Source organism: Macrobrachium nipponense, chromosome 1 (genome assembly GCF_015104395.2).
Source record: "Macrobrachium nipponense isolate FS-2020 chromosome 1, ASM1510439v2, whole genome shotgun sequence".
Lineage (NCBI taxonomy): Eukaryota > Metazoa > Arthropoda > Malacostraca > Decapoda > Palaemonidae > Macrobrachium > Macrobrachium nipponense.
This window is the reverse complement of record NC_087200.1, coordinates 59,079,164-59,094,440: the sequence shown is the minus strand read 5'-3', so window position 1 is coordinate 59,094,440 and position 15,277 is coordinate 59,079,164. Positions and strand designations below refer to the sequence as shown.

General features: G+C 40.7%; 1 protein-coding gene across 8 annotated transcripts in view; it reads left to right on the top strand.

Annotated features, from left to right (window-relative positions):
• The window catches only part of LOC135219333 (zinc finger protein DPF3-like), a 345,538-nt gene that overhangs the window by 260,100 nt on the left and 70,161 nt on the right, over positions 1-15,277 (top strand). The window lies entirely within an intron of this gene.

Sequence of the window (15,277 nt, the reverse complement as noted above, 5' to 3'; positions counted from 1 at the left end):
AGTATTTATATTTATTGTGTTACTTAGATGTAGATAAAACGGTCTGGTACGTCTTGGTCTAACCCGGTAGTAGGCCACCTAGCCTCCAGATCAAGAGTAAACACCGACCAACTGCAATGGGCCATAGGCCCAGTCGGCCCACTGCCTATGAAGTAGTTGGCTACATAACCTCGGTAAAGGTCTATCTCTTGATCAGGTGGGTGGTTCCAGGCGATCACGACCGACCACACCATATACCAACCCCCCCTGCTTCCTAGCTCAGTCTGATCGAGCCCTATAACTCAAGGTACTAGTAGTCTTATCAATGAAAAAAGACCTCTCGAGTTCACATAAGTGGAGAGGAGGGGGTTGGGTGTGGGGAGGGGTTATCGGTATTATAGGTAATCCTTATGTCTCTGAGGTAAACAGCTCCGCCAACTTATAGCGACTAGTGCTGCACCAGCCAGCGGACGTAGCTCCGGATTGTACATTATACAGCTCCGTCGCTCGGTGTCTCGTTCCCCCTTGTTCCCAACCCCCCCTCCCCGGTACGATTTGGGCTGGGAGTTACGCTCCCCCTAAAACTAGAGCGTGCAGGTTCAGATAAGGGAATTATCCTCCCTGTTCCGCCACTTAAGCCCATTCTCCGCCATTATAGGGGACATTAGGAGATGAGGTATTTGAGTAGAAGGAGCTTCGGGGACTACTCTATAAGTAGCTCCAGACCCTTGATTACGGTAACGACGGAGTGTGACGCAACCCTCACACCCGTGACGGAGTATTACACGGTGTTGCCGAAGCTCTAATTTGCGTCCTTATGTTATTTCCCTGCTTCGGTGGGATGACAAGTTGATCAGGTCTTTGGCTACGATAATGCGTAGCCTTCTGACTCAGCCGACCGTAATAGAGCGGGTTTTTTTCCTTCTCTCCTCTCCGGTTCGGCGGACCTCATATCCCACATACCGGACCTGTATCTACCCTCTGAGGATGGAATTAGGAGCAGGAAAATACACCCAAAGAAATTCTTTATTCATTTAATTAATTGAAAATTATTAGTGAATAAGTCTTGACCCAACATCTAGTTTAAGGTGCATGCTCTCTTCGGACTCATCTTCGGTGCTGAAGTTCGGTACTCATAAATAAATTTCAAATTACAGATGGTTCATTGCCAGGCGGAAGGGTGCCCTGCCTCCCTGGGCAAACCTTATGGCCACGTTGTTTGCCGTTCACATGCCAACTGCCCCGTACAGTTGGAGAATTATATGGTCTGGCACCCAGACACATGCACAGTGTGCTACAAGATGGTGTCACTCCTGACTGATGACAGGTAAGTATCTTTGCTGCATCATTGACAAAAAAAATTTCTGCTATAATAACTTGAAAGGTTGCTATACAGGCTCTATTACCAGGTACATATTAATTCGGTTCCTCCCTGACAGGCTACTCTTCCGAGGCCCGACATGAGGCAAGGGTGGCACTCCGGAAATGGGTTGCGGGGTTCGGCAAGAACGTGCCGAAAGGCCAACCCTACGTCCTGGATGCCGGACTATGGCTCCCTTCTGTTTTCCAGGGAGCCCACAGCCACGACAGCGGTTTTTCCGGCACACATTGCCGAGCCCCTCATTGAAGCCATTCGGGTAGCCACGATGCCACTCGCAGACAACCAGGAGAACTTGGTGATGGAGGAGGTGGCAGCGATGAATATCAATTTGGAGCCCATGGTCCACGGAGGAACAGGTAGGTGGGGAGGTAAGTGAAGCAAGTCTCCTTAGTCCTACTCCTTCTTCTTCCTCTTCTTTCCTGGCCTTCTCTCTCTAGGCCCACCCCCCCTCCTGAAGGAGTGCTTTCAGTGGCGCCTAAAATAAAATCACTGAAACCAAAGACCCTGCGAAAGGGATCTAAACCAGCTCCGCCAGCGGCGACAGAGTTGTCTTCGGCCCCACACCCGTCGACTTCCACCGCTCAGTCGCCTGCTGCCAGGGATCCTCCCCCTACTATGGGGGTTGAGAATGAATGTCACCGATCCTAAGGCGGCGGAGTCTGGATTTGACCCAGAAGCCTTCACTAACCTTCTACTGATGAAGGTTAGTAGAGTAATTGATCAGAGGCTTGAGTCGATACAACTTGCCCCATGCTCAGATACCTCCGGCCAGGCATTTATGTTTCTGACCGAGAGGATCAGGCCTTTGGAGGAAATGCTGACCGGACTTCTCCACTCCTGGACCCCGGCGCTATCTATGATGGTGCTGGACATGTCTAAGCTTCCACCTTTTGATAAGGAGAATCCATGGTGGTTAGCACTACATGCCCCGTTCTCGGATGGGAAACTAACTACGTATAGAAGGGTGCGGAACCGGCTGATTGAAGATTTTGAGCTCTTTCAACCACGTCTCCAATTTCCATTCCCTGGCTTTGTTAGACTAGCAAAACATGCCTAGTCAGAGTGGATAAAGTCCCGAAGGAGACAGTGATCTTCCCGAGGGAACAAGCTCAAGCTACTTGGGGTCCGCACCCTCTCCGATTGGGGTTTCGTTAACACGAAGTTAACGCCTCACAAAGGGAATTTTACAATGTTTGTGACCCCAGACGGAATTCCGTCACCATGCGCATCTAAGGTGGCGGAGTTGACGCTGCAAGCAGCGGCAGAGGATAAGCCTATACCAGTGCTGAGAGAGACGGAGGCTACCTCCCTTCTCTTCCCTACCGGATTGGACTTTTGGAAGGACGCACCGGCTACGTTTACTACAGGTAAAACTCGACCCGGACTGCCCTTCTGACCTATTCTCGGAGAAGCTGCCTAGGATTCCGGACCACTTGGTCAAACAGAATTTGAGGCAAGAACCAGACTGGCAAGATCTATCAACTCCATCACGGCGGTGGAGTTGGTAGCATCTACATATGTCGATGAGCAAGTATTCAGGGTCCTGACGAAAGTGCTGTTGCAGACTTTCCAAGTGGACCTGTACGACTTTGCAGTGGCGAGACGAGCTTGTAGGAAACACGTCCTGGAGGGTGCCTCTATAAGACATGAGCCTAATAGGCCCATAAAGTCTCAGTGTGGGGAGAAAACCTTTTCCCCAAAGAGGAGGTTAACAACATCTTCCAGGAGGCATCCAGAGCCAACCAGAGTCTTTGGGTTCGTTGGGGTCTCCCCTTCAAACGGAAGTTTGAGGGGCCCGGACACCAAGTCAGAACCAAAAAGAAGGCAAGGAGATACAACCCTTACCAAGCCTCTCGCCCACAGACAATAATGCAAGCAGTGCCAGTATCTCAGGTTGGCAAGCCGTCAACATCTAAGGCGCTTCCACAACAACAGTTTGTACTAGTACAAAACTCCTCCAGCCCCACAACCATCTATCTCCTCAGCCATAATGACCTCCCCAGCTTCAACCCCACCTATGAAGTGCAAGATCTCTTTCGTAGCTATAGTAGGCATGCCGGAAGTAGCAGGGGCAGGGAGGTGGCTCCTGGTTACAAAGTGGATCAAGAGTTAGGGGTTTCCGCGGAGGTAGAGGTACCAGACCTGCAACTAACCAGTGAGAATCCGCAGGTAGGAGGGAGATTGTATCTCTTCCGGGACCGCTGGATCTTCAGTCCATGAGCCCACAGTTTAGTCTCGAAAGGTCTAGGGTGGAAATGGGAGAAAGGGCCCCTTCCACCAATCAGTTTTTATCAGATGCCAACGGCAGATCTTATAGACTATACCAAAGATCTCCTCCAGAAAAAGGCCATAAAGAAAGTGGGACGCCTAAAATTTCAAGGACGTCTGTTCAGTGTCCCAAAGAAGGACTCAGACAAAAGAAGAGTGATTCTGGACTTGTCCCGTCTCAACTCATACATTCACTGTGACAAGTTCCGCATGCTGACCATCTCGCAGGTACAGACCTTACTTCCCCGTGGGGCCGTCACCACCTCTATAGATCTTACAGACGCTTGCTATCATGTTTCCAATAGCAAGGAACTTCTCTCCGTACCTAGGTTTCAAGCTAGGAAAACAGGCTTACTCATTTAGAGTCATGCCATTTGGGCTCAACATTGCGTCCAGGATATTCACCAAGCTGGAGAGACGATAGTTCAAGAACTAAGAACGAGAGGGGTATTGTTAGTAGCCTATCTAGACGACTGGCTCATTTGGGCAGCCAACGTCGATGAATGCCGCAAATCAACAGCCAAGGTGATGGAATTCTTGGAATTTCTGGGATTCCAGATAAGCAGAGAGAAATCCCGGCTCGTCCCGGCCTCTCGCTTCCAATGGCTGGGAATCCAATGGTGGGACCTAAACAAACAAGAGCTATCCCTCCCACCCAAGAAGGTAAAAGAGATAGCAAAGTCTATGAAACAGTTCCTAAAAAACAAGAAAGCTTCTCAGCGTGCCCAAGAAAGGATTCTAGGGTCGCTGCAGTTTGCGTCAGTGACAGACGTCCTGTTGAAAGCCAGCCATTGAAGGATATCAATCGAGTCTAGAGAACGAGAGCCAACATCAAACTCAGAGACAAAGTCTCGGCAATTCCACCTATTTTGACAAAAAGGCTCCATCCATGGACGAAACGCCAGAACCTAGCCAAGTCAGTACCCCTACAATTCCCTCCGCCATCTTTAACCATCCACACCGACGCATCTCTGAGTGGGTGGGGAGGGTATTCATAACACAAGAAGGTACAAGGAACATGGTCGGAGACATTCCGCCAGTTTCATATCAACATTTCTGGAGGCAATGGCAGTTTTCTTGACCCTAAAACAACTGTCTCCGGCCAGAAACGTTCATATAAGACTAGTCTCAGACAGTCTAGTAGTAGTCCACTGTATAAACAGAGGAGGCTCCAGGTCAAGCAAACTGAATCATGTATTAATTGCAATATTCTCATTGGCGGAGAAGCAAAATCATTGGCACCTGTCAGCAAGTCACCTGGCAGGAGTAAGAAATGTTATCGCGGACGCACTTTCCAGGACAACTACGCTGGAATCGGAGTGGTCCCTGGACAAGAAGTCATTCCGTTGGATTTGCAATCAGATCCCGGACCTTCAGGTATACCTTTTCGCCACGGAAGCCAACCACAAACTACCATGCTACGTGGCCCCTAATCTAGACCCTCTAGCTTACGCCACGGATGCGATGTCCATAGATTGGAACATTTGGCGGAAGATTTATCTATTTCCACCGGTGAATCTTCTGATGAAGGTCCTGCACAAGCTGAGATCTTTCACAGGACAAGTAGCATTAGTGGCACCCAACTGGCAAAGAGCAACTGGTTTCTTCTAGAACTGAATCTTTCCCGGCCCAAACGGATCCCCCGTCCGGAACTGACTCAGGTAGTACAAACTCAGACTGTCAGCTTCCTCAAGAGTTCTGAGTGCCCTAACTTTATGGATTTCATGAAGTTTGCGGCTCAAAGGGATGCTAGTATTGATCCTTTAAACATCCTATTCATAGAATCAGATAAAAGGATTCAACAATCAAGCAATATGATTCAGCAGTAAAGAAATTGGCCAAATTTCTAAAGGATTCAGATGCTTCATGAGATGACCACAAACTTTGGCAATCTCATTCTTTAGATCTCTTTTAATTTTAGAAAAGGTCTAGCCACCAGTACCATTACTACAATCAATCAGGACCTTAAGGAAGATTTTCCAGATAGGTTTTAATATCAACCTGTCAGACGCATCAATTCTCTTCGATTCCAAGAGCATGTGCCCGTCTGAAACGAACAGACCGCCCTCAGACAGTCTCTTGGTTTTTTTAATTATGTTCTTAAACTAGCCTCAGAACACTGATAATGAGACATGCTCATATTTAACCCTTCTTAGGAAAACCTTATTTTTAATGGCCCTAGCCCGTGGCCACCGAGAGATTTAAGGCCTGATGATTCACCCAGCCATCCTAATCCACGTCAACACTTAGAGGCCATCGGTCAAAGGCAGGTAACGGCCTTGAGGTCAGTTTAGGTCGTACCTTGGTGAGGGAAAGAGCTACACTTCTCCGACGAATTAAAGCGTTATTTTCGTAATAATCGTGAAGAAAAAAAACATGGTAAATAAGTGTATGTGCCAAGGTGTTGTGGGAATTATAAAAATTCTGAAACAAAACATTCTTTTTACATTTCCAAGTGATGAAGAACTTTGGCGGAAATGGCTCCTTGCTATCAAAAAGAGAAGGATTCACACCAACCACGCACACAGCAGGGTAAGTAATTTCCGATTGCTGTTTATAGTGTGTGTGTGTGTGTGTGTGTGTGTGTGTGTGTGTGTGTGTGTGTGTGTGTGTGTGTGTGTGTGTGTGTGTGTGGGGCTGAATATTGACATATGTGCGTGTGCTAGCATCTATTTGTTAAATCAATATAATGGAACCTACATTGTAACAAACCTGTCGTCAGAAATATTTAAATTTGGTACAGTGGGTTCTTAGTAACATTAGTTTTCAATGTCGACATATTCAAAAAAAAAAAAAAAAGAAACTTACAGAATAACCGATTAGATTACATAACGAAAACAATGTTAACTTATTGCTTGTGATCTGTTTAACTTAATCTTGTTTAACGGACAATTCTAATCTTTCTAAAACAATGATAATGCTACGTCATATCGTTGAAGAAAACACAGATTGTTGCAATAAAAATAAGCGGGAACCATATCGAATACTAATGCTTGTTTGCTACTGAACGTTCAAGGTGTGTACGATGTGTGAGTGTGTATGTGTATTTACGTGTATATGTTTCAAAATTTTTTGCAATGTTTATGCTTTTACGGTTTATGAAATACACACATGAACAGTTCTTGTCATTGAGGCATGAATGATGTAAGCGGACAATTGTTGAAATGCAGTATATTTCTTTGTAGGTGTGCGAGATGCATTTCCAGTCCGGGGACATCATTTGGGAAACTTCGCATTTTGATGAACAAAAGACGGAAGAAAGTCACTGCAAGATTTTCAAAGCCTTGATTACGTTCTGGTGCTGTACCATCGCTCTTACCGAATTGCCCTTCATATCTTTTCTCTGCTTCCCATGTCAGAGAAGCTCCAGAATCGAAGAGAGCGAGGCTTGACGAAAGACATTTACAAACTGCAATGCATAAGCTATAAAAGGAAGATAAATCTTTCAAAACATAGAAGAACTCGTATCAAATAAATTAGACTTTCTAGACACCTCATACTGGACAGTGGTAAAACGAGGAGGTTATGTAAATATCTGTAGGATTTTGGATCCCCCTGAACATCATATACTCTTGTCATTGATTATAAATGCTGATTGTTCAGTCGAGAGCGTTGCTAGAGGTGTCGAAGTTAAAAAGCTAGGAAATTATAAAGTTCCCTCTCAGGTTAATGACACTGCTCAGTTAGAACTGGTATAGAATAAACTTAAGGCTGTTGATATAGAGCAAAATTCAAAAGATTCTATTAATGTAATCCTTGTATTGCAGTTGGCATTTCATTATTGAGAAACATTCGTAACGACGACTCAAAGTTTTTCTCAGCAATCACATTCATATGTGAGCAGTTGCATTTGATGACCCTTAAAAGACTAGAATATTCTTCTGAATAATATTTTCATCACTGCTGTATAACTGTTCGCCTCAAGGGTACAGACTGTTGAGAGATTGTAGTTATGTAATCCTCCCTAGTTTTTCGACAATCAAAAGGGTTTTAGTTTAAAAAAACTTCAGTCCATCCATTGAACAACATGACGAAAATTTTCTTGCCTACATTAAGCAAACACTCAAATCCCTTTCACCTAACGATAAAACTGTAAATCTATTGTTGGACAAAATTCATTTAAAGGCATATTTAGATTATAAAGGGGTAACATTGTGGGCTCGGCTTTTTGACAGCTGTGCAGCAACAACCAGTGCAATGGTTTTCATGTTGAACAGCATCACGTCAACGTTCAAGGATGTTGTACATATCATACCCACAAAATACATCAAAGCTGAAACATTGCATGCTATAATAAGGAAGGTTATAGTAGGTTTAGAAAACATCGGTTTCACTGTGCTTGTAGTCATAACGGACAATAATTCTATCATAGTGAAGCGATGTCATTTTTTGCTAATCCACCTAAATTATCCATAATATACCCACACCCTCTCCAAATAAGTCGACCACTTTTCTTTATGTTTGATTTGGTCCATATTTTTAAAATGCCTCAGAAATAATTGGTTGGACAAAAAAGATAGTAATGAGAAAACAATGAGATTTCCAAATTTTCCTTTACGGGTCATTAGAAAATATATGAAAATATATTATGCACCATTAATTACCTTGCAAAAGCTGCATCTTTAGAGGCAAAATCCCTTTTGAAACATTCATATGGTTTAACACAGAAAGCTTTGTGGCCGTCAAATCTTGAAAAGCAAAACGTTAATCTGGTTCTAAAAATTTTCAATGAATATATTATTGAAGCACTTTTGTCATTTGGAAAGGAAAAACTTCTTGCCCTTTTCCGCTGAGGTAGCCCATTATATTAAAGTAATTCATACTTGGTGGACGATAATGAACGTGAAGTCAAAGTTCAAAGGCAAAAGATTGAATAATCCGTACGCTACACCCTTAACTAATGAAAATGGAGATAAAAAATACGAATTTCTGAAAAACTTTGACTTATGGTTACAAGTTTGGATGATATTAAAACAGGTAAAGGAAATCTAACAAGAGAGACATTCACTGCCATAAAGCATACAACACAAGCAATGATTGGAATAGCAGAGTACTGTATTTCTGAATTAAAAATGGATTACATCTTACCAGGAAAATTTCAAACAGATAACTTGGAAGCAAGATTTAGTAGATATCGTCAAATGTCGGTGGTAATTATTAATATATCTGTAAGGCAGATTTTTGAGTCAGAGAAAAAACTCAGAATGATTTCTTTGCTTAAAAAAAGAGTTATCTTTGGATGGAAAGCCTGTTAAATTATCTCAGTTTGATGAGAGTAAATGGGATGAAATGAAACTAAATGTGCAAGAAAACTTGGCTAAAAAACGTAAATGCTGTAAAAAGAGACTTTGATGAGTGTGAAGAAGTTCTTCCAATAATTGTATACTTGGCGGGTTATTGTTGTTACACAGTTGATAAGAGATTAAGGTGTAAATTTTGCAAGGAACTCACTACAGAAACAAGTGATGAAGATTTTCCTCAAAGCCACAATTACATAAACGGTGTCAGCAGAGGTTCACTCCTACATCCAAGTGCTAGTACTGTAAATATTATCATGTATACATATTTAGTTATCAAAAAGCTCACACAAATGAAGAGTTTTCTAAGCTCTAAAAATCATCGAAATGTGGCATTGGCAGTGACATTAAAAACTATAGCTAATGATGATGCTGGATTTGCTATTGATACTTGTGACACAGGCCACATCACAGATAAAATTGAAAATATGCTTGTATGGTCTGCCACAAATTCTCTTTTGAATAATTTTTGTCGTAGAGAGAATGAATATCTGGCTTTTAACAAAAGTGAATGTAAAAAAAGGAAACTGGAAACATTAACAAATTAATCTACTTACATCTAGTTACTTGTCTTTTTATTTATATTTATCATTATCATAATTAGTACTAATATCATCATCATTATTATTGTGATCATTACTATAATTTTTAGAATAAGTTTTTAACAAAACTGAATGTAAAATAAGAAAACTGGAAACATTAACAAATTAATTTACATAAATTTAGTTATTTGTTGTTTTATTTATCTTTATCATTATCACTATTGATATTAATATCATCATCATTATTATTATGATCATTACGGCAATTTTTAGAATAAGTTTTTAACAAAACTGAATGTAAAATAAAGAAAACTGGGAAACATTAGCAAATTGATTTACATGAATTTACTTGTTTGTCTTTTTATATATATTTATCATTATCATAAATTAGTATTAATATCATCATCATTATTTTTATGATCATTACTATCGTTTATAGAATAAGCATTGACATGGAATCTTGCTGTTCCCTTTCATTATCTATTCATAACCTGGTATCTCTTTATTGAATAAATAGTTATTTAATTATTATACATATGTTTTACTTTCGTCTTTTTATTGAAATTTTCATTATAAACCTTGTTATTAATTTTTGGAATAACAACCTGAATGCGCTACTTCACTGTTTTCCACTTATCTCCAGAAGGAAAAAGGGTAAGGAAAGAACCGCGAGACCATGGCCTCTAACCTCTACGGTCACAGACATTGACCATGGCCTTCAATCTCTCGGTGGCCACGTCTAGCCTCAGGTGCCAGAATATCTGAAACTCTCGGCTCTCTCTAGAAATCCAGGCCATATTGAATTCCTCCCGTCAGGTGAAGTTCTGCTATCCCCCGATCGGCAGTTTCTGGCTAAGAACGAGGACCCACAAAACAGGTGGACTCCTTGGAAAATTCTTACTCTTACACAGGACACATCATTGTGTCCTGTCAGTACCCTTAAATCCTTTCTAGCTAGAAACTTCCCAAAAATCTTCAGGCCTCTGTTTATTAGAGAGAAAGGTGGGACAATTTCTCTAAAAGGTATTAAGACAGCAAATACTCTACTTTATTAAACAGGCCAATCCGGATTCAGTCCCACATGTCCATGACATCCGAGGCAGTGGCTACCTCCATTAACTACTTTCAAAATATGAACTTTGAGGACCTGAAGAGATATATGGGTTGGAAATCTCCAGCAGTTTTTAAACACTATCTTAAAAATCTAGAATCCCTTAAATTCTCAACAGTGGCTGCAGGGAGCATAGTCTACCCTGAATGATTGAGTTTACTAACTCCTTAGCCTTTCTGTTAATTCTTTCCCTAATACTCTCTCCTCCCTACCTGACTCGCTTGTATTCCCCACCAACCTCTCTCTTCCGGGCCAGGCCGGGCCTTAACCATCCCGCCACCAGAACATGTATATAGTATCGAAACCTCGGTTTCGAGACCATATTGGTTTTATGAAACTGTAGGTACATACCCGTCTAGATTGCTCATATACCATAAATGTAAATTGTCATATTTTGTTTTCTCGTTTTTTACTGGTTCTAAATCATAGTTTAAGTTCTAGTTTAAGTAGTATATAAGAAAATTTTTGCCTTGTTATAGAGCATTAAATTTATTTTTCAAATGAAGCTTAGGTTTCATTAACCCCCTTTTATACACTTGTTTGGTATCTGTTTAGCTTGGATGGGAATTCTCTGATACTTTTTCACCGGCAGACACAGGTCGAACCCAGAAAAGGGATTTTGACGAAGGAAAATCTATTTCTGGGGGAGGACCTTTGTTGCCCGATGAAACCCAACCACCCTTCTCTTTCTTCTTCTTTGCTTTCCCCACCCTAGCCATTCCAAAGCTTGGTGGTCTATTCCAGGAATGAAGGACGCACATGGGTATTAGTAGTAGTAGCGAGAGGAGGGTACAGTGGGTGACGCTTGTAACGGCTCCCACCGTGGAGGGATTTTGAAGAGGAATCTTCTAATTGGCAGGGGACCTGTGAGTAGTGGCTTCCACTTCGCCCCAATACTTTATACCAACGCCACTCGGGGGTCCTCTCGATGAGGGTAGTAACTTCAGCATACCATGCTAGCTTTTTCTCTGGTATATTTAGGATCTATTTATACTTGGAAAAAAAATGAGCTACAGGGATTTTTTTTTTCACCGGGCGACACAGGTCCTCCCCCATAAATAGATTTTTCCTTCGTCAAAATCCATTTTTACTCCACTAACTTAGTTTTCTGTTATGTTTTTAATTAAAAAAACTCCACTCCCTCAGCTTTATGGTTATTTATCATGACTCCATCTGTGCTTTTTATCATCTCCCTTTACTCCTCTTGCATTGCCTCTTCTTTATTTACTTTTTCAGCTCCTTTTGCTCTCTGTTACTTGAGCTTACTCTAGTTCCTTCAGTTACAGTTAATAAATTTTGCGCCGCTCGAATTTGGTCTGGTTCCTTTGGTTGCTGTTACTTAATTTCACTCCACTCCCCTTGCTCTATGTTAACTACCTATTACTACCCTTACTTTCCTTTCTACTAGTTTTACTGCACTTCCTTTGCTTATTACCATTACCTATCTTTACTCTCTACCTTTTGCGTTCCTGCTATTTTAATTTTTTACAATAAACTTTGTTTTCTGTTATTTATATTCATTGCTTTCAATTTGCTATCTGTTATTTGTATTTTGTTTCCCTATTTTCAGTTTCCGCTATATATTTACTTTGACTCGAATCCTTCCTTTTGCTCTCTCTGTCTCTGCCACCCTGAATGTGCCACTTCACAGAACCTATAAACAAATCTTTGTGGTGGGCTTTGGGTTAAAGTGATTTTTAATAATGCATGTGCACAATCTCCTTGATAATTCCTAATGAGAATTTAATACAAAAATCTAGCCTGCATGATTAAGGAGTTACGAGTTTACAGATAACTAACTAAATGAGACTAGTTTTTACCGGTAAACAAAAATCAATTGACAAGAAATCTTATAAAAAAATAACCTCCTAACACAGATAACTAACTGAAATTCATTCTTCAAACTACAAAAGAAACATCAGATTAGCACTCACTTGCTGTTCAGTCTCCTGAACACTTAATCTTCCTGGACTGGAGTCCTTGTGTATTCAAGAGTGCCAGTGCTATTTCCAGTTCCAGGCATCATGGCAGACGGTGACCCAACACTTGTCAACCCTGACCAAGTCCCGCTATTTCCCTTGGATCCACGGCTGTTGGAAGAACTGCTGCCATTCCCGGTTGATATAGTTACATTTCCCCCAGATACCCCTCCCCCACCACTAGATCGTCTACTACTGTTGCTTGTACTGCTACTGCCACTACGCCCTGCAATACAGTAATTAGTTAGTGGGATCATTATAAAACATAATTCTCTTTTTCAATTTTTCCTGTGCTAAACACAAATGACAAAATATGAATATATCCCATAATTTTTTCAAATGAAAACTTATGGGTTAGAATGTTTAAGAAAAATACAATTACATATTTCATTAATGGCTTAACCTTACAACTTGAATATATATATATATATATATATAATATATATATATATATATATATATGAATAATTATCACATCGAACCGTGATCCATTTATATATCAATTCAAGCTACAAATGTCCTTTAATATCTAAATTCACTTTACCTCCCAAATGATATATTTTCATATATTGCAGAAGGGGAATTTTTTAATTGATAATAATTTTCGTCCCCCCATGGGATCGAAACCACCGTCCAACGTGGACTGGGGACGAAATCAGGACAGTCAGTGAACGCTATCCAATCAGCCAACAGAGACGCTATAAGTTCATATCGATTCTGACCTTACAAATCACCCTCGATCTGGATGCTTTCGTAATTAGAATCGATATGAAACCCGTCTGCCATGTTGGCCAATTCGAGCGTTTGACAGCACGTAGCCTTTTGTTATGAATAATTATCACATCGAACCGTGATCCATTTATATATCAATTCAAGCTACAAATGTCCTTTAATATCTAAATTCACTTTACCTCCCAAATGATATATTTTCATATATGTACCGAAGGGAATTTTTTAATTGATAATAATTTCGTCCCCCCATGGGATCGAACCACCGTCCAAGTGGACGGGGACGAAATCAGGACAGTCAGTGACGCTATCCAATCAGCCAACAGAGACGCTATAAAGTTCATATCGCCCATTCTGACCTTACAAATCACCCTCGATCTGGATGCTTTCGTAATTAGAATCGATATGAAACCCCGTCTGCATGTTGGCCAATTCGAGCGTTTGACAGCACGTAGCCTTTTGTTATGAATAATTATCACATCGAACCGTGATCCATTTATATATCAATTCAAGCTACAAATGTCCTTTAATATCTAAATTCACTTTACCTCCCAAATGATATATTTTTCATATATGTACCGAAGGGGAATTTTTTAATTGATAATAATTTCGTCCCCCCATGGGATCGAACCACCGTCCAAGTGGACGGGGACGAAATCAGGACAGTCAGTGACGCTATCCAATCAGCCAACAGAGACGCTATAAGTTCATATCGATTCTGACCTTACAAATCACCCTCGATCTGGATGCTTCGTAATTAGAATCGATATGAAACCCCGTCTCTGCCATGTTGGCCACTTCGAGCGTTTGACAGACGTAGCATTTTGTTATGAATAATTATCACATCGAACAGTGATCCATTTATATATCAATTCAAGCTACAAATGTCCTTTACTATCTAAATTCACTGACCTCCCAAATGATATATTTTCATATATGTACCGAAGGGGAATTTTTAATTGATATAATTTCGTCCCCCCATGGGATCGAACCACCGTACATATATGAAAATATATCATTTGGGAGGTAAAGTGAATTAGATATTAAAGGACATTTGTAGCTGAATTGATATATAAATGGATCACGGTTCGATGTGATAATTATTCATAACAAAAGGCTACGTGCTGTCAACGCTCGAATTGGCCAACATGGCAGACGGGGGTTTCATATCGATTCTAATTACGAAAGCATCCAGATCGAGGGTGATTTGTAAGGTCAGAATCGATATGAACTTATAGCGTCTCTGTTGGGCTGATTGGATAGCGTCACTGATGTCCTGATTTCGTCCCCGTCCACTTGGACGGTGGTCGATCCATGGGGGGGACGAAATTATTATCAATTAAAAAAACATTCCCCTTCGGTACATATATGAAAATATATTCATTTGGGAGGTAAAAGTGAATTTAGATATTAAAGGACATTTGTAGCTTGAATTGATATATAAATGGATCACGGTTCGATGTGATAATTATTCATAACAAAAGGCTACGTGCTGTCAAACGCTCGAATTGGCCAACATGGCAGACGGGGTTTCATATCGATTCTAATTACGAAAGCATCCAGATCGAGGGTGATTTGTAAGGTCAGAATCGATATGAACTTATAGCGTCTCTGTGGCTGATTGGATAGCGTCACTGACTGTCCTGATTTCGTCCCCGTCCACTTGGACGGTGGTTCGATCCCATGGGGGGACGAAATTATTATCAATTAAAAAAAATTCCCCTTCGGTACATATATGAAAATATATCATTTGGAGGTAAAGTGAATTTAGATATTAAAGGACATTTGTAGCTTGAATTGATATATATATATATATATATATATATATATATATATATATAGTATATAATATATATATATATATGTATATATATGTCTATATATATATATATATATATATATATATATATATATATATATATATATATATATATATATATATATATTATATATACATATATATAGGGTGTTTCAAAATTAGAGGCCCCTCT